This window comes from Lissotriton vulgaris, chromosome 5 (genome assembly GCF_964263255.1).
Source record: "Lissotriton vulgaris chromosome 5, aLisVul1.2, whole genome shotgun sequence".
Classification (NCBI taxonomy): Eukaryota; Metazoa; Chordata; class Amphibia; order Caudata; family Salamandridae; genus Lissotriton; species Lissotriton vulgaris.
Genome location: NC_141693.1, coordinates 1,654,568,659 through 1,654,589,445, shown reverse-complemented (window position 1 = coordinate 1,654,589,445; position 20,787 = coordinate 1,654,568,659). Strand labels below are relative to the sequence as shown.

Genomic DNA, 20,787 nt, shown 5'->3' with positions numbered 1-20,787 from the left:
TGAGGCTTAGTGCAAGCGAGGAAAGTGGACTCGCTGACTTCTCTTGGCTATGAAAATATTATAATAATCAGGATTCAGAGGGCTCCTCCGGGCCCCCATGCAACTACGCGTGCTCAACATTGTAAACTACGCCCTTGAACCAATTGTCAGTAGACTCCAACTTTTATCTTTCCAACATAAACACATTAGCAAACTTATTCTCAGGAAACTCCCACCCTTGGAATGATCTGCGATTTATCTGATATAGGTAGGAGAGAATCATTTCCTGATGTAGTGATAGGCAGGAAACTCTTTAAATATGGGATTGTGTGTAAGGGAAGAATTGTCACCATTGGAAGAAAGTACTTTCTCTCTGCAGTAAAAAAACATTAAACATTGTCTAAAATATACACATGTATTGTTGATAATGAGAGCATACAATTCACAAAATAATTCCAGGAGTATTCCAGGTCAGCTGTTTCAAATGCAATTTTTCAGGTGTAATTCTGCATACTGTGGCAGAAATATACTCCAAATTTAAGAGAACATCTACAGGAGTTGTTTTCAACTGTTTAATAAGATTTGAGCTCAGTGACGCTTATTGCAATCAGCTCAATTCTCGGACTATGCAGCTTCCAGAATATTGCCTATATCTTGCCTCTCTTTGCACTGCCTCACTTATGCGCTAAGGGTGCTTCCCACTGAATCACACAGGAGAAAAACTGCTTGGCCAAGAGACCAGTTCAATCCCAGAAGCACAAACACTACAAATGTATGTCCAAGGTGCCTAGCAACGAAAATATTAGAGTCACCATTACGTGCCATCCTCCCCATGTGCTTTTGAAGGGCATCAAAGTATACAACACACATACAGACTACACATGTAATACACAACTCCTACATAGAGTCACCTAACTAAGAGAATGTGGGGGAACCCTGTTAATTGGAGCAGTTCAGATTTGATCCAAGTAGGTCAGTAGCCCCTACTCCCAGACCTCTCTTCTGAAGGTATGGGTAAAAACTATATTATTACCTTACTGCTAGCTACAATTAATCTCCTAGTGAGGTGAAGGACCATTCTTGAATGTGGGTAGGCATCCATCTTCATTGTAACCTGAAAGAGCCATGGTGAGTACTACACTCAGCAGCGTACCAAAGCACAAGGCGAGTCGGCCAGAGATGTCGTGGAAGTCTGCCCTGCAGGACAACAACACAGAGAAGTTCCGGAATGCACAAACGCGGGACAAGGCTGAACAGCCTCATTCCACTCCTTTCTTTAGGTCTGTGGAGACCCAGCAAGTGGCGGAGTATCCAACCTTCTACCTCCTTCCTTGAGTGCTCCGAGAACTAGCTGAAGGTACGGGTGCAGGCTGTTGACATGATATTTAGCCCTTTTCCAATTCCATCTTTTAATAGTTGTGAAGAACGTAATGGTGCACTCAGATGTCAATGTTGGATGTTATAAATACCCAAGAGGGTATTTTTATAAATGATCCTTTGGTCCATTGAGTAGTGGTAGTCATTCCATACGTCTGCAACAGAATAGATTGAGGTGGTCTTCCTGGGATCCAATTCTGTGATTTGAGGAATACACACAGTTCTCGATAGACAGTGTCTACATTATTGAGTTATTGTATCTGTCGAAGTTAAGAAATATAGTAAGATCTATGTTTTGTTGTTTATGTTCAAATATAATAAAATTGCAAAATTCAAGATTGCTGTTCTGGGAATTGGAGGAATCTTCAGACGAGTCAAGTCAAGTGGTGAGCTGAAGAATTTAAAGACCACCTTTTATTCTTTATACCATATGTTTAAGATAGCTCTGGCCTGGAATGCTCACGTTAATAGGGACATAGTTTGGTAGCTCACAATATCTCATCCTAATCGGACATGTGACGTAATCTCGACCTGGTTATGATAAAAGCATGTATTCCTGTTGCAGTTTGAAAGATGAATGTATTCACTTGTCGTCAATTATTTGTGTTTCGGGAGGTTGTTGCCAATTTTTATTCTTATTCCTATAAAGTTATGAATGGTCAAAACTCTGTTCTTGCATTTGGGTCCTAGTTTCTCAATTCACTTATAACCATTGATATACATGAGGATGACCTTAGAGAACATATGAGCCACTAAAGGCAGGCCAAAGGGTTTACAGCACTGATGTGGCACTAGAGGATCTCTAGTGACATCCCTTACCGGGCACACAAATATTTGTCTTCCCACTCAAAGAAGACTTTCAATCCAGTGTTTCAATTGTTCATGAAATTTATTTTATATTTTTAGAAGAATTTATCATCATCATTTCATGTTGTTCGTTCAATATGATTCTCATGTTTGTAAATCAGACATTGTCATAATAAGGCATCCAATGCATTTCGGGCATTATATAGCATGCCCTTCATCAGGGAAATAGACACTGTAAAACAAGGAATAATAAAATCATATCATCAAAAAAGGTTCTGTGTGAGTCTTATTAACATCAATCATGACATAAACAATACAAGGTCTGCTTGATATGTGCTTATAAGTCAATATGAACTGTGTGTGAATCACATGCTGTGGTTAGTATTAGTGAAAAAACAGGAAGAATCTTCTCAAAGAAAAATACTCTAACTCACATGGCTGGGTCTCTAACAATACTTGTAGTTCTGCAAATCAAAAATAAAGCAGTGTTACAAAAACAGCCTCAAATAGGGAGGCAGTTCATAAGGCAAAAATATACTAACAACCAGGCTGGTGGTCTATAAAGTCCCTCACAACTAACCTTGCTCAAGAATAGGCGCGCGATTACGTCCTTCTCTCCTCGTACTCCGCGATGGCTCAATGAAATGCCAATCGCGTTCACCTATTTAACCTGAATTTTGGTCATGTGACAAGTCACATGGCATGGCCATAGAAGAAAGACTCATTATCGAGGGTAGCAAACCAGAGTATGCTGTCTTAAGTAATACCCGAGTCACTGATCTAAATGCTGGTTATCATGATGGGTGGCCTGGAGAACCGGTTGCGAAGAAATTCTAGAAAATATTGAAAAGGATATGTATAAACTAACGAGATTAAAAAATTGGGTTAAAAAATGGAAAATGGTTAAAAAGAAATACCGGGAATCGAACTAATCACTACTGGGATGTTAGATGAGATGTTCTATGGTTAGTGCTATTGTAGAAAGTGAAGAAATGGAAAAGAATATAAGAAGTGTAAGTGTCAGATGTGTATATGAACTCACATAGTATACACAAGGAACAGTCAGGGGAGCAATTAATTATAGGTAACATGCAAATTCAATTCTTTCATTTAACCCCAATGGTTTCTGACAGGATAAATTTTGTATCCAATAGTTCTCTCTCTGCAGAAGGTATTTGGAATTGTCTCTGCCTTCTACTTTCTGGACCGTTTCAAGGATGATGAATTTGATCTGGGAGATGTTATGATGTTCTTCAACAAAATGGGAGGATAATGCAGATTTCATATTTTTCAAACGAATGTTGGACTTGTGTTCAGTTAGACGTACTTTGATTCGACGTTCCGTCTTACCAACATACATTTTGCCACAAGGACATCTGATTCCATAGATGACATTACTCGATTCACAGGTGGCATTTACCTTTAGTTTGATGGGGTAACCTTTTGAAGGATGACAGAATGTGTTACCACGGATTACGTTGTTGCAACTTCCACAGTTAAGGCAAGGTTTCGTACCAGAGAATTTCGTTGCAGGTGTTAAGGTTGTACATATTTTGTGTTGAAGAATTTCTCCAAGATTCTTTGATCTAGTGTAAGCAAAGATGGGAGGTTGATTAAACGACTGTTTGAAATCGGGTTCAAGATTCAGTATGGACCAATGTTTTAAAATGGTTTGTTTGTATTTCCTGCTGGATGTAGAATATCTAGATACCACCACTGTACGTGTTTGTTCAGATTTAGTTTTGATGGTTAGAAGTTTCTCTCTATCCAATGTTTCAACCTTTTTCTTTGATTCCTCTAGTAGAGATTCAGGGTAACCTCTATCCAAGAATTTCTTTTTGACTTCTCTTAGTTTGACACCTAATGCATTTTCATCTGAGGTAATTCTCTTTACTCTGGCCATTTGTGAAAACGGCAGGTTGTTAATCAAGTTGGGTTGATGAAAACTCGAGTATAACAACATGTTGTTCCTGTCCGTTGGTTTGGTGTAAACCTCTGTTTTAAACCCTGTTGGAGTTCTAGTGACTTTAACATCCAAAAAATTTACTGCGGTTTCTGATGTGGTCCATGTGAGTTGGATTCGTGTGTCCAGATTGTTGAATTTAGTGAGTTCCGTTATTAGTTTCTCCTCTGTGTTAGACCAAAGAATGAAAAGGTCATCAATGTATCTGATCATTGTTTTGAGATTGCGAGACCATTCTGTATTCAAAAGGATATGTTGATTTTCATACCACTGCATGAATATATTGGCATACGAGGGTGCTGCCGAATTGCCCATAGCCATGCCGGTTAATTGTTGGTACCAAGCTTCATTGACCTTGAAATAGCTGTGATATAGAATAAAACACATCAGCTCCATGAGGAAAGTTTGAAATTGTTGATCAAGATCTGTGTTTAAAAGAGCAGACTCTATTGCCTCTAAACCCATGTCATGGGGTATGCTAGTGTATAAACTGCAAACATCTGCAGTACACATAACTAGTTTTTCAGATGGATCCAGCTTAATTTGTTGAAGTATTTGCAAAAACTGGGATGTATCTCTGACATAGGTTTGCATCGATTGTACTGTCGGCTGTAGATACCTGTCGATAAGTTGACCAATCGGTTCGTGTAAGCTCCCTCTCGTCGATACTATAGGTCGCATCGGGGGGTCATAGGTATTTTTGTGAATTTTTGGTGTCATCCGCAATGTGGGACTCTTGGGATTGAGTGTAACCAAGAAGTTCTTTGTCCGGTCAGAAATGGTACCTTGTTTGTGTGCGCCATCAATGATGTTTTTTAACACTTTGGAGTACTCCAGTGTAGGATTGTGATCCAATTTGCAATACGTGTTTGTATCATTGATATGTTCTGTCACTTTGTTGTTATACATATCCATATTCATTATGACGATCGCACCGCCTTTATCAGCTTTCGTGAACATGATTTTGTCGTTGGAAGCCAATTTCTGTAAGGTGTCAAGATCCTTTTGTGTGGTGTTCCTTCTTTTGGGTTTATAATGTTTGATCTTGCGGAGGTCTTGTTTCACCAAGATTTCAAATAGGTCTAGCGTCTTGTGGCTAGTTGGAGCTTGAAAAGTACTGTGGGGTCGTAGGCCTAACAGTTGGTCTTTCTCGATGCTCGGTCGGTCCGGTATTGTGTTGTCAAAAAAATGTCTGAGTCTAAGTTTCCGCATCAGTTTAAAAAAACTGACTTCAAGTTCCAGACTGTTTGTAGTAGTAGTTGGGACAAATGATGTTCCTTTTTGCAATAGGCTTAACTCATACGGGCTCAAAGTTTGGTCACTAATGTTGATTACTAATTGTTCTGAGGCTGAGTCTTTTTGAGTTTCTTCTCTTTCTCCTTCTCCTTGGCTATAGCTGACGTGCTCCGTGTAGTCGGCGCGTCCCTTTCTTTGTCCTTTTCCAGTTCCTTTTCCTGACCCTCTCCTGGGTCTCCTTTTTGGGCTTGGCCCTGGTCTAAAAAAGGACTAGTGTCTGTGGTTTTGCTGGTAGTGGGTTGATCTGTTGTTGTTTGCTCCTGTGGTGCCGGGGTCGATTGAGGTTTACGTGGTCTTTGACTAGTGTCGCTATCTGAGGAAGATGTCGTAGTATTTGAATTGTAAGGACGATTTTTACGTTTTTGTGCATATACCTCCGCCCATGTGTATACTTCTCCTAAGCGGTAGTCCAGTGTATCTCTTTTAAATTTCCGGATTTTCCGTTCATTGATTTCTTTGGAATGTCGATCTATTTGACTTTTAATATCCTCTAAGGTGGTTTTTAATTCATCTTCCGTCAGCATCTTGGAAAATTCAGACTGTGTTTCCTCAATTTCCATACTTAATTCTTCCAGGATGGAGGATAATTCTTGTATGATCAAGAGAATTAAGTCTAAAGAGCATTTATTCAATATTTCATACCAGCGCTCCTGGAATTTTTTGGAATGTTTACAAAGGGATGGTTTGAGTGCAATTCTTAGCCCCCTAGGTATGCGTGCATTCCGATGGTATTTTATGAGAGTACTGGCGTGGAGTTGCTGATTGGTTTTCCTTTTTAGTAGATAAATTAGTTGTCTTATGTTTTGCTCTTTTGACCGGCTCGTGGTTTCCTGTGTGAGTTCATCCCTGATTAGGGAGTAAATTTGGTCAACATCCTTTGATTCAAACGCAAAAGTGGAGGCTCTGGCCTCAGTGGTTTTGGAGATGTCATCGTAATTACTCATGTTTCAAGTTATGCTGATTTTTGGTGCGTGCTATTAATCCTTGGGACTCTGAAGTGATACAATATTAGAATTGGATAAATGCACAGCGATTTGTTACCTCTCAAAGTTCAACAGTTAGTCGTTTTTTGGTGCACCGTAAGGTGGCGTCGAGGGTCCTGCGACGTCAAGATACACAGCACTGATGTGGCACTAGAGGATCTCTAGTGTCATCCCTTACCGGGCACACAAATATTTGTCTTCCCACTCAAAGAAGACTTTCAATCCAGTGTTTCAATTGTTCATGAAATTTATTTTATATTTTTAGAAGAATTTATCATCATCATTTCATGTTGTTCGTTCAATATGATTCTCATGTTTGTAAATCAGACATTGTCATAATAAGGCATCCAATGCATTTCGGGCATTATATAGCATGCCCTTCATCAGGGAAATAGACACTGTAAAACAAGGAATAATAAAATCATATCATCAAAAAAGGTTCTGTGTGAGTCTTATTAACATCAATCATGACATAAACAATACAAGGTCTGCTTGATATGTGCTTATAAGTCAATATGAACTGTGTGTGAATCACATGCTGTGGTTAGTATTAGTGAAAAAACAGGAAGAATCTTCTCAAAGAAAAATACTCTAACTCACATGGCTGGGTCTCTAACAATACTTGTAGTTCTGCAAATCAAAAATAAAGCAGTGTTACAAAAACAGCCTCAAATAGGGAGGCAGTTCATAAGGCAAAAATATACTAACAACCAGGCTGGTGGTCTATAAAGTCCCTCACAACTAACCTTGCTCAAGAATAGGCGCGCGATTACGTCCTTCTCTCCTCGTACTCCGCGATGGCTCAATGAAATGCCAATCGCGTTCACCTATTTAACCTGAATTTTGGTCATGTGACAAGTCACATGGCATGGCCATAGAAGAAAGACTCATTATCGAGGGTAGCAAACCAGAGTATGCTGTCTTAAGTAATACCCGAGTCACTGATCTAAATGCTGGTTATCATGATGGGTGGCCTGGAGAACCGGTTGCGAAGAAATTCTAGAAAATATTGAAAAGGATATGTATAAACTAACGAGATTAAAAAATTGGGTTAAAAAATGGAAAATGGTTAAAAAGAAATACCGGGAATCGAACTAATCACTACTGGGATGTTAGATGAGATGTTCTATGGTTAGTGCTATTGTAGAAAGTGAAGAAATGGAAAAGAATATAAGAAGTGTAAGTGTCAGATGTGTATATGAACTCACATAGTATACACAAGGAACAGTCAGGGGAGCAATTAATTATAGGTAACATGCAAATTCAATTCTTTCATTTAACCCCAATGGTTTCTGACAGGATAAATTTTGTATCCAATAGTTCTCTCTCTGCAGAAGGTATTTGGAATTGTCTCTGCCTTCTACTTTCTGGACCGTTTCAAGGATGATGAATTTGATCTGGGAGATGTTATGATGTTCTTCAACAAAATGGGAGGATAATGCAGATTTCATATTTTTCAAACGAATGTTGGACTTGTGTTCAGTTAGACGTACTTTGATTCGACGTTCCGTCTTACCAACATACATTTTGCCACAAGGACATCTGATTCCATAGATGACATTACTCGATTCACAGGTGGCATTTACCTTTAGTTTGATGGGGTAACCTTTTGAAGGATGACAGAATGTGTTACCACGGATTACGTTGTTGCAACTTCCACAGTTAAGGCAAGGTTTCGTACCAGAGAATTTCGTTGCAGGTGTTAAGGTTGTACATATTTTGTGTTGAAGAATTTCTCCAAGATTCTTTGATCTAGTGTAAGCAAAGATGGGAGGTTGATTAAACGACTGTTTGAAATCGGGTTCAAGATTCAGTATGGACCAATGTTTTAAAATGGTTTGTTTGTATTTCCTGCTGGATGTAGAATATCTAGATACCACCACTGTACGTGTTTGTTCAGATTTAGTTTTGATGGTTAGAAGTTTCTCTCTATCCAATGTTTCAACCTTTTTCTTTGATTCCTCTAGTAGAGATTCAGGGTAACCTCTATCCAAGAATTTCTTTTTGACTTCTCTTAGTTTGACACCTAATGCATTTTCATCTGAGGTAATTCTCTTTACTCTGGCCATTTGTGAAAACGGCAGGTTGTTAATCAAGTTGGGTTGATGAAAACTCGAGTATAACAACATGTTGTTCCTGTCCGTTGGTTTGGTGTAAACCTCTGTTTTAAACCCTGTTGGAGTTCTAGTGACTTTAACATCCAAAAAATTTACTGCGGTTTCTGATGTGGTCCATGTGAGTTGGATTCGTGTGTCCAGATTGTTGAATTTAGTGAGTTCCGTTATTAGTTTCTCCTCTGTGTTAGACCAAAGAATGAAAAGGTCATCAATGTATCTGATCATTGTTTTGAGATTGCGAGACCATTCTGTATTCAAAAGGATATGTTGATTTTCATACCACTGCATGAATATATTGGCATACGAGGGTGCTGCCGAATTGCCCATAGCCATGCCGGTTAATTGTTGGTACCAAGCTTCATTGACCTTGAAATAGCTGTGATATAGAATAAAACACATCAGCTCCATGAGGAAAGTTTGAAATTGTTGATCAAGATCTGTGTTTAAAAGAGCAGACTCTATTGCCTCTAAACCCATGTCATGGGGTATGCTAGTGTATAAACTGCAAACATCTGCAGTACACATAACTAGTTTTTCAGATGGATCCAGCTTAATTTGTTGAAGTATTTGCAAAAACTGGGATGTATCTCTGACATAGGTTTGCATCGATTGTACTGTCGGCTGTAGATACCTGTCGATAAGTTGACCAATCGGTTCGTGTAAGCTCCCTCTCGTCGATACTATAGGTCGCATCGGGGGGTCATAGGTATTTTTGTGAATTTTTGGTGTCATCCGCAATGTGGGACTCTTGGGATTGAGTGTAACCAAGAAGTTCTTTGTCCGGTCAGAAATGGTACCTTGTTTGTGTGCGCCATCAATGATGTTTTTTAACACTTTGGAGTACTCCAAAGTCAGCTGGTGATCTGCCTCCTTCTGCTGTCCAAGGTGCTTATAGCGTGTCAAATTAAGAGATACCGACCTAAATGTCTGGAATTTTTTTGGCGGAGAGTGCTTCTGCCCTTTCTGTTAAAAAATACTGCACCAGTTTTTCCGCCGTGCCATGGCCGCATGACGGGTTTATGAGCATATTTTTTATTTTTGAATGACAAACTCTCAAAGCTGAATTTGGTTCAGAAAAATAAAAGATATTAATGTCCTGATGTGGGAGTTTTCTAGGAGCAAGTGAGGACATTTACTGTTTTGACTTCTAACAAGGCAGACCTCGAATGCAAGTGGGTAACTCAACCTTGCGTTGTTCCTGATGGTGGAGCCGGGTGGAGACGGGGGAGACTCCTCTATTAGAAACACAAAAGCATCTCACCCCACCACGAGGAAGGATAACGAAGATTTGTGCAGACGAAAAAATGGGCTATCTCCAAATGAGGCCCTATGTTTTTATAGGTCACTAATTTTTAAAATAAGAAAATAGTTGTGCAACGTTTTTATTATACTAGTAAAGTTTCTGTTTCTTTGCAATTAGCGAAAATTCATGGTTAAAATTTTCCTCTGTTCTTTCATTGTGTTTTTTGCACATTGCCAGATAATTTTGATTGCCCACTTAGATAATTTTCTTTCAACAAATACAGAATGGACAATATATGCAAACATTTTCTGTCTGAATTCAACCTTTTCTGTACTCAATAGCATACATGTGCCCACTTCTTTTCCGCAGGTTTATCATTTGCTACATAAATTGTTGGGAAGGTCCTGGTTTTTCACAAGTGTGAGAATACATACAACTTTGTAAAATCAATTTCAGAAAAAAATTATAAAACAGAAACATGGAAACATACAAATCACTCTCCAGGTTACCAAGAAACGTTTTGCATCCAACATTTGTCCTCGTCTCTTGAGTATGCAACATTTCTTACTAAAGTTCCACTTGATTACTTATTGTCTTAATGTTTAGACAGAGAGCTACCGCTTAGTACTCTTAATGTTGCAGAAATTATACACATTATGAGTCTAAATGTATGGAGAAAGCCCGAGGGAAATTCATTTCCAACACAAACAATTTAGCCCAATTATTGCCTCCGATTTGAAAACCATAATATTTCCCTTGAACAACCAGTGACAGGTAGGCATATTTTCAGTTGATTCTCGGAGAAATAAAATCATATGTAGCCATATATTTTGTAAGCTGTGCGCCATGGACGCCGCGCATTCGCTCCTTGTGTTTATAGATTTGTCTTAGCTGGTGACATTGATTGATTTGGGATGGCATATGCCAAGCATTACTGATGTCTATTCCACCACCCTCCCTCTCTCTCAAATATTTCTGACTAGAACTTATATTTGCTGTGACAGAGTTCTGCTACTTCCGGTTCCGGTATGCTAACAAACCCCTCATCACCCTCAGCTTTGTCATTAGCTGATAGCAGGTGAACCTCTCACGCTAACGGCAGTAATCTGATTCTTACAGTTTTGCCGGGGTGGGGGCCGGTTTTGCAGCCCCAGTAACAAAAGCAACCGTGCTTCATAATTGCCTCCCCATGCCACCCCTGGGCTGGTCCGACAAACTGCCAGAGATGCTTTGGGTTACCAGTTCGGCACTGGTTTCTAAGCGCTACATGTCCAATGTATGTGCTACAATTCAGTATCAAACAAGCCTGGAATCGGCGAGTGAACGATCGTACCACGCCGTGGTGATTTCAGATGGCGAGGCAACATTTCTGCGACTTTGAAATTGTTAACCAGGGAAATGGAATCCAGCCTCTGCACAAATGAAAAATCTAAAAATGCTCAGACCCTTAGTGTGAACATAGTAAAACGATTGAAATTGGTGAGGCTGGGGATAATCGAGTTGTTTGTTTAGGCTGTTCTGACACTTTCTTTAACATTCAGGGTAATCAGAGTGATCGTCGTTCTGTTGTTTCCCAACCAGGCAAACCCGCCCAGGCATATACTCGGATCTGCATACCACATCAATACATTATGAATATATTGTTAATAAGTATCTGTTTATTGCTATGCGAATTCCGCATAATGGCTGCTTTCATGGCGACAGAAGTGTTTTTCTGCAGTGCGAAACTATTGATGAGGGGCTTTTTATTACTGCATATATTTAAAGAGCTCAATCCCAAAACATGTGAATATTACAGAACCAGCAGCGGTTTACATTTTTCTGTAGCTGTAATTGTGTGTGTGTGTGTTTTTTTAAAGGATTCTAATTAAAAACTGCTGCATGGGGCACCCGCAAGCTGCGATGGGGAATATATTTAGACATGTTTTAAAATGTCCTCAGTTAAGTGGAACGCGAGAGCTGCGCCCTGCAGCTAAACGAGCTCCCCGTAGTTCGGTCCTTCCCTGGCGATGCTGGGTTGCTATTTGGGACCCAGCAGACATATCAAAAGATAAACTGGTAATGCCGGTGTGTGGGAGGCAGGTCTGCAGGGACAGCCTTAGGCATGTGCAAGCCGTGCAACTGCACAGGGCCGCCAAACCCCAGGGGCCACCACGCCAATATATATCCTTCATTTACACCGTTTCTCAAATGTTTTTGTTTAATTATTATTCATTTGTATGCATTTTCACAATCTGCTTGTAAAGCGCTTTGATATCCGTAAGGATTTTGTTCGCGCTCTATAAAACTTTGAAATAAACAAATGAATAGTATAATAATCCTCTGAGAATGGATACATATTTGCGTGGTGGCCCCTGGAAGGATTTGGTGGCCTCTGGCTCAGTTCCACTTCCAAACACCCTGACCCCCCCCTCTTCACTGGACTCCACGCTCCGCCCCGCCCGGACCCCTTCTTCCGGGGCCCCCTACCTACGCTCCCTGCCCAGGGCCGCCATGAGCCTAGAGCCGCCCCTGAGGTCTGTGACAAGGGAAGGCTGATTACTGATGTGAGGGAAGTGCACAGGGGTCCCTCAACGCTCAGGGGGGCTCCGGAAGCATATCATTGGCTCCCCTTTAGGAACAAGGTTTGAGCAGCAAGACTAGGGCCAAGAGAAAGGAGCGAGGGCTGCTGTTCCACAATGCACAACTGCAGAACACTCAGAAGAATTAAATAACTTCAAGAACCAAATCAGGATTGGAAGAAAGATAAATATTTGATAAAAACGAACTAGCAAACCTATCAAATTATAATGTGTAAACCTGCACTTCAGAAGGTGCACTTTATATAGAGAAAAGCAAAGACAACATCTTAAAATCTCAAGCCTGTTGGCTGTGTAGGTGCACCCAGTGATAAGTGCTTGCAATGACCTATCTATTTAGTCGTGAACAAAGAAGGAAAGAAGGAAATTGATTGGAAGAGTGGATAAGTGTTTCCAACCTGCATGGTTGGATCGACATATGACCATTATCCTCTTTTTAAGGGCAGAGAGGAAGTGCCAAATCGCAAGGAAGACAGGCAATGTAAGGGCTGGCAGGGCATTCTAAAATGAGCAGGATGCGAAACACTGGAGTCAATTAACTGCTGTCAGTGGAGAAACGACTGATTCGCTTACACACCGCTCTGAGATGCCTCAGCGAGTGTAGAACTTGAACGTAGACTATTAGTTCTCAGGTCGCTGCTTTCGAGAGGGATTATGGGCTACCTAGGTCACAAGTAAAACAGTCTTGACAAGACACTGCTAACAATATATGGTGAATATTGACAACTTACCCTATATCTTCCGCAGCTCACTCTTCGGATTTGAATGGCACTTCTCACTTCACATCTCTTCATTAAACTGTAGACCATGGAGTGGACCATTGTGTGGATGTGGTAAAAACATTTCAAGATCCCTAAAATTTGTTGAACATGGTAAGCTCTGTCACTCGAAGTTTGAATTGTAGTAAACAAATAAGATGCCACAGTGTATAAATGAGGTAAAACCAGTTGAGGGTGGTTCATAGTACAGAGGCTTACAACCTAAGTTTTTCCGGCCACGGCTCAATGCCAACAAATTATAGAAATTCCTCCTTCACTGTTTGGTAAATCAATTAATTCTGAAGGGGGGTACGTATGCATACAACATCTTCTCTGTTCTGTCAGTGATTCCCTTTAAGCAGGTTAGAACAAATAAGACACAGAAAGCATTTTGGGCTTTTAAGAGTTTTGTTATTTCACTCATAAAATTCCAACCAGTGCTCGAAATTCTGCTTGAAAAAGCAACCAAATTCAATATCAGTAATGGGGATCCCCAAATCTATGGATTTACATGTCCTCTGCCCTTTTGATTGAGTAGAGCTTCCCTGTAAGCAGCTCGGTGTAACATTCCCCACCGTTACAGCGTGCCCCTATAGAGTCCATCCTTTGTTTGGTCTGCACCTTGCAGCAAAGCAAAGCTAAAACCTTCAATACTCAAAAGGATATATGCATTTCACACTTTGAGATGCTCCTCCATTAATAAAGAGCCTGTATCAAGGAAGAGGTGGGCTGGCTATTGGAAGAGTTTCCTTCTCTCATCACAAAACCATCGAAGATGTGAACCATCCAAATCGTATCCATATAGTTTTCACAGACCTTCTGTCAGGGTAACATTTTGTATCCATGATGTATCAGGCAGGACTGCAGCAATATCTACAAAATAAGATATAAGGGGAATACAGTGAACATGTATTCCACTGTAGACGTAGATTTGGTAACTTAGGAAGACAGGTATTGTAGAGAAATCCCACATATCTTTATAGTTCCTAAATGGGGTGGCTACTGAACGCATTGAATTTTGGACTTACAAAGAGTTAGAGATTGATTGAGTCCAAAGAGACCAGACTCACATAGGTAAGAGCTAACTTACTGCACTATATTGCACTTACAACAGGCAGATCAAATCCTGCAAAAAGTGAGGACTCTATCAAACCTGGTCCGACAAAAAAGCATAGCTAGAGATTTCACATGACTTTGGAAAAGAAACTGGAAGATAGGATTTTTGGACTTTGCACAGAAGATGAGAGGCATTGGCATGAGGCACGTGTTTCTTTTTCCTTCCACTATGAAAAGAGCCCACAAGTTAAAGGGCCCCATTTTATCTTACTTTGGAGAGCATGTACAGTGTTGGTAAATCATGAGGAGAAATTGCCATGACTGGCTTGAGTCTGCTGTCAGAGGAGGACGTGGTATGGTTTGGGCATGTTGTATGCAGGATCTTGTGTACTTTTCGTTCTTGCTTTAAAGAATGTCTGGTAAGGGTGTCTAGTTTGCGGTGAGACTCGTGTCTGGATCTAAGGTGGTGTTTCACTGTTTCATCTTATCAGTTTCACTATGGCCCTAGACATATGCCTTACCTTTCTATTCTATTTTTCATTAGGAGTCTCTGTGTTTACTGTTTACTTAAACGACCTAAAATAGATCAGGGAGAATTGATTGTCTAATGTTGGTATGTGGTAGGAAAGGAGCGTGTTAGTTAAGAGGGTCTTTTCATTATCCTCTTCTTATGTGTATTCTTCTTATTGTTTTTGATCTGTAGAGTGTTAGTGTTTTATACTGTCCTCTCTTCTCTGAGAAAGAGGTAAAGATGCCCGTTTACTATCAATAATGTCGCTGGGAGATTTTCTTTGATACTTTTTGTTATTTCGGAATTGGCAAATCATTAAAACACATGCACCTAATGTAGATATATAGAAAGCCACTCAGCCTCCAACCTTTAAGTCATACATGAAATAAAAACTTGATAGGATTGTTGCAGATAAGAAGAGGTTTGTGGGGGCTGGAAAACCTATTGTCTTTGCCTGACACGTCCAAACTTGAGGCCGTGTGTACTTCATGCGTGGATAGGAGTAGAGAATAAAAAACAAATTGTGTTTCTTGCTCTACTATATGTTTCGTAAACAAATTCATCCATAAATATCTCCCCTTTCTACGCCTGGCAAGAAAATTGTTCATAATGTGATGTACTTTCCTATATTTATGGTAGCAGCCAGTGCACCTGAATTGTTCAAAGAGAGGTGTAGAAAATGCATAGCAAGTATTTCTGAAAGCTGATAATGGAAAGACAATGTGGGATTTGTTTATCTCATTTGCGTCGCATTTTTCTGCATCTTCTACTGAAGCTCCTTGGAGGCTGGATGATCTAAACTAAATGCAAAACCGTGTTTGTAGTGTATTTACATGAAGGATCCTGCATTTTCTGCCTGCGAACACTTCTAGAATCAGCATTAAAGTCAACATTCCAAAGTCACAACTTGCAACAAGTTTATGGTCACTATTCAGTATGCTTTTTCAGGAGTAAATCAATATTTTACTTTGAAACTGCAGTTCCCTTGCTGATTACCAAGTGAAACAGCAAAGTGACCTCTTTAGACATTTTGAGAGCAAAGTTTCTTCAGATTTTATAAGTCCTACTAAACCGGTAAAATCAGACCTGTGAAAAGTTAGGCTTAACCCTAGCCTTGCTTATACAAGGGTACAGTAGACCTGGTATAGACAAGGAATATTGTCTTGTCTCAAAAGCTAGGAGCCAGGGGTGTTACTGCGAGTCTGAGTGAACTTCTTCTCAAATGATGCTGGACCTTCATCCACACAAGGTGTCACGCTTCATCCAATGGGCACTGATGCACATCAAGGACAAATGGTTCAGAGGTGCTCACCATGGGCTTTTTTTTGTTGTACAAAGATGAAGTGAGCTGTTTATAAGATGGTGACTATGTTGGGCGTATTAATGGTCAATGTAATTGGGCCGTCAACCACTAAAATTACATAATGGTAAGAGACAGTCATAAAGACCTCCCTAGCACAAGGTTAAAAATCATGAGGATGATTCAGATCCAGAGCCAACATGTTTCTGCCCTTCATATTGATGCCAGGGGCCAGCATTGCCACACAGAGACAGAATTAGCTCCCACAGTAAGGTTAGCCCTACACCGTCCCCTCTAGAATTTAAATGGGTTGAGTTGGAATATGTTGTTAGTTAAAATGAAAAGAAAGCATACGCCTTTTGCCTTTAAAGGTGTAAGGTTGTAGGCTAGGGTGCAAAAAAGAAGCAGAGCTTAATTTGATACAGTTGTTTTCGGTGCTCAGCACCGGTACTTAATTGTCAGCACTGGCACTAATGACAGTCTACCACATGGTGGCACCTTTTGTCTAATGTATTGATCTGCACAACAACAGCTGGTTATTAATTCAGAATACTGTAAAGAATGACCAATTCCTGTTGCCCGAGCCATTCTTCTATCTATGGGGGCCTGGAAAAATTGAAAAGATCACACATGTATGAGTGTGATGGTTGGTACTGTCATTGGTAACGCTGGGTGGGGAAATGGATGGTTCTAGCTGCAGTGGACTCCAGACGAGGGCCCTGGCACCTATTTATTTACACATTAAGCACTGAGAAAAAGACAGCATTTTTAGGCAGTTAGGTTTTCTTGTTGAATTCATTCATTCATTTCTGAGCCAGGCCTTGAATGAAGGACACTGAATTTTTGTGTGAAAGAAATTGTAGTCACAGAGTTTAGACAAAAAATTAAAAGAACTGATGCTCTCACAGTGCGGAATCGCATGGGTTTTAACAGGGACGTAGCTTGTTCAGTAAGATTGGGTGGGGGGGGGTGAGTTTCAGATTTTCCAACAATCACGGAGGCATATAACGTTAAAATACATTGTACGACAAGCAGGGTGCATGAGAGCGGCTTAAGGGACAGGGAAAAAAGAGAGGAATGTAGACTGGCACGAGTACTAAGTGAGGGAAAACATTATATTTTGTAACCTAACTAGCATTTTTTAAGACTTTCAAAACAGAGAGAGGGAGAACGTGTGTGTGCGTTTTGGCTGTGTGTATATCAAAATTTCAGGTGCAATCCGGGAGGTACATCACCATACCCTACTGAAAGTATCTGTACCCAACTCTTTACCAGAAAAAATATTTATTAGGGGGGGGGGTGTAACACCCCAAACACCCCCTTGAATCTATGCCCCTGGTTCTAAGAACAACTACCAGTCCACTCTGATAAAATCTAAACAGAGCAGCAATGTTATAGTGAAAAAAGTATGGCCTGTGTTGGTGGCAATTTTTCCTGGTGTTATGAACATACTAATCCAGTTATACATAATCAGCTTCATGGGTGATGGCATTGAACAAATTCACTACTAGGGGATGGGGCAAATATAATTTTTTATCTGAGCTATTGTTGGCGAAGGTGCAGGTAAGGGGACGCTCCACACCCCATAGTAAATACCTGTTAGTTGAGATAATTGAAATTACCTGGTGATTGTAGTAGTGAGATGTGTCGTCTTTGTTTTGAAGGAATGGAAGTACGAGCTATGTATAGTCAGTGTGTGCATGATGTTATCACAACATTGGGTTGTTCATAGTATTTTTGAAGTCATTCAGTGTTTATGTCCCTAATTCATAAGAAATGTAATCTATAAGGGTCCGATTTAATTCTGGACCGTAAGTACACTCCCATGGTTGTTAACACTGGACATTGTCTTAGGACGGGTATGTTGCAATTGTCCTGTTGGGTCTTTTCGCTGCATAGTTGGGATTTTCATATATCATATTGCCATGTGCCAACATTTTCCAATGATTGTTAAAGACTTTCTTTATTTTCTCTGGCAGTGTGATAAAAGTGTTGACCCTAACCTAGAGTAGATCATTGGGATACTGGTATCTCCATTGAAATCAGTGTTGTGACAGAGTGCAATTAGTCAACAGTTTAGGCCCTCAAAGCCTACATACCAATGTTATTTGTCCTGTTTTACAGTATTTCAGAACTCTCCAGGTGCAGTTTCTCCAGCGTCGTCCCACCACTACTGCGCAGAAAGCTTGAAAAATAAAATGGTGATAAACTATTACTGTTTTGGTTTTTACTCCGCCAGCTGAATGGCGTGTGAGGGTGAAGTGGGGACAGTGGATCATTGCTACTGATTGGCAGCAGTGAGAAGTGGCCACTTCAGTTTGAAATGAGCATGTGGGTTTGGCCGGCTATCTTGCGATGGCGAACCCTGACATGCTCAATTCAAACCTCTCCAACCCAGCTGTCTTAGACTTAGATGTAGGGATGTGGATCTTAAACATTCAGTCATTATGGATAACAGAATTTTAATTTGTACCCATATCATGTGATAATCTTTTTGACATTAAGTACATCAAATGATTTTGCTGCAAGTAAAGCAATACACAACTTCCATGTATGCTAACGATAATTGCAAGTCAAAAAAGTAGAAACTTGATTGAAATGTCAGCTTTAGGACTGGTGCACTTTTACCTTTGCAACAACTTATATGTCTTTAGTATTGGAAAAGTGAAATGTTTTGTTGCAAACTGAGTATTGAATTCTCTTTCCTGTGTCTTTCTAAAATGAGGTCTAAATATACAAAGTAGAGGGTGGATGAGGTTTTGAGAAAAGTACATCTAGCTCTATCCAAATATCACATAATAATAAATATTTTCTAAAACGTCGAGGGACCATTCCAAGTGGCTGTAAATCTACCTGGTATTTCAATCCCATCCTGTCCATTTCATTGAGTTCCATGGAGTTACCAATGCCAAGGGCATCAATAACTCCCGGGGAAGGAATATTAGAGGAATATATGTTAATCTTTGAGAGTAGACTGTGAAATTGGAAATTGGCAGGGGAGCTTTGAATACTCTAACCAATTTCAGTGGCTATTACCTTCTTTCTTATGGAGTTTCATCCTGACTTTTCGACTGCTTTCAGTAGCCAAAATGTTCGAGTGAAAAACATTAAAATGGAGCCACTTATTAATCAATGGAGCGCATAATTCCTGTTTCTGGCCACATCAAAATTAAATGGGTACTGGGAATGAGTTCCTTAGGGGCATATTTACAACGAAAGTGGCGGAGCGCGGGTTTGCTCCGAAATAGCTAACGCCATGCTCAGTCACTTTAGAAACAAAGGGATGCACTGTATTTACAATGATACGGTGCACCCCTGCATTTCTCCCTGTTCTGACGCTACATACAGCTGCCTAGCCCCAATGCAGGCCCCTTGCACCATAGTGCAAAGGTGCCTGCATTGAGGGGATGAATGTTTATGTATAGGAAGGTGTCCTTTCTTGCACCTAAAAATCCAGAATGGTGATTTATAACTTCTATGTGTCCTGCATTGTGCAGCACACATAGAAGTTGCAAATCGTCATTTTTCCTTCCTGCACACAAACAATCATCCATGGCATTTTGCTATTTCTATGTCTGCTGCAAAATGCAGCACACATAAAAACAGCAAAAAAGAGGGGAAATTAAAAATGTTTCCTCGTTTCGCCATGTTAAGACCAGGTTTTCCGTGGTTTTACATTTAAAGCTGCTCTATATTTATGTCACCCTTGTGAATATGGTGCTGCATCAAAATCGATGGTTGTTTCGGTGAAATGCCCACCACAACACCCATTGCCTGCCATTGCCTTATTTACAAGGTGGCGTTTAGCTGCCTTGTAAATAAGGTGGAGCCAGTATCGCTACAGGAACCTCTTTAAAAGTGATGTTTCTGTGGTGATAGGGGCTTGTAAATATGCACCTTAGTGTTTGAAATACCAAGCACAGTAGTCCATGTCCAATAAAGAAAGAATTTAAGTTCTTAAACCATGTATTTGTGATCCTAACAGTGTAGTATTGCTTCTCTGCCCACGAAATAATATGGCAAGTCTGTGATCTTCTGCCCATGAGCAATTACCAGTTTCATGCTAATCTGAAGAGTGGGTGGAACGTTTGAGAAACATAGACTGATGATATCATTAGGGTTAATACATCACCCGGAGCAAATTCTCCGACCAGCCTGCTTCCCCGCTTCATCGACACTCATTTATACACACGTCTTATCATTCAGTTCCTCATTACCTCTTTCAGTCTGACTAAGCCACACACTCCGCCATTGCCTCCGGTCGACCTCCCACTGTCTTCTCTTTTTTCCAGTCTGGATGTATTGAACTGCTTGTCACTTTAGGCATCGATTGGCAGCTGCTCACATCTTGCAGGTTCTATGCTTGAGTCTGTCAATTAGTACGCTTGTGGCAGCTCCACAGCAGGTGTCTGGTCTCATTCAGGACTCTTTCTGAAAGTTTGCAATCTTGGTTTCTCTCTGGCTAGCTTTAACCATGGGCCAGAGTATGACTACAAATATCTACTTCCTTAAGATCATTGTGTTTACATTTATAGTAATCACGAGCCACTGTTGAGCTGCCAACAACTTGACTATTTTGACCCCATCTCCTAAGTGTTTATTCATTTGTCAGTACTTGATTACCCTGGAACAACGACTCCTATGTCCTAGCAGAATCACTGACAGAATTTCGACTACAGAAATATCGACCTACAAGAATATCGAGTCAACAATATCGAGGGCAAAAATATTGACATCCTATCTACAACATGGTAAGTACAAAAATATCGAAAAAAATATATCGATGTCAAAAATATCGATGTTAAAAATATCGTTATT

General features: G+C 40.2%; 1 protein-coding gene across 1 annotated transcript in view; it reads left to right on the top strand.

Annotated features, from left to right (window-relative positions):
* The window catches only part of LOC147716912 (acid-sensing ion channel 2-like), a 1,907,803-nt gene that overhangs the window by 1,045,910 nt on the left and 841,106 nt on the right, over positions 1–20,787 (top strand). The gene's annotated exons all lie outside the window — the stretch shown is intronic.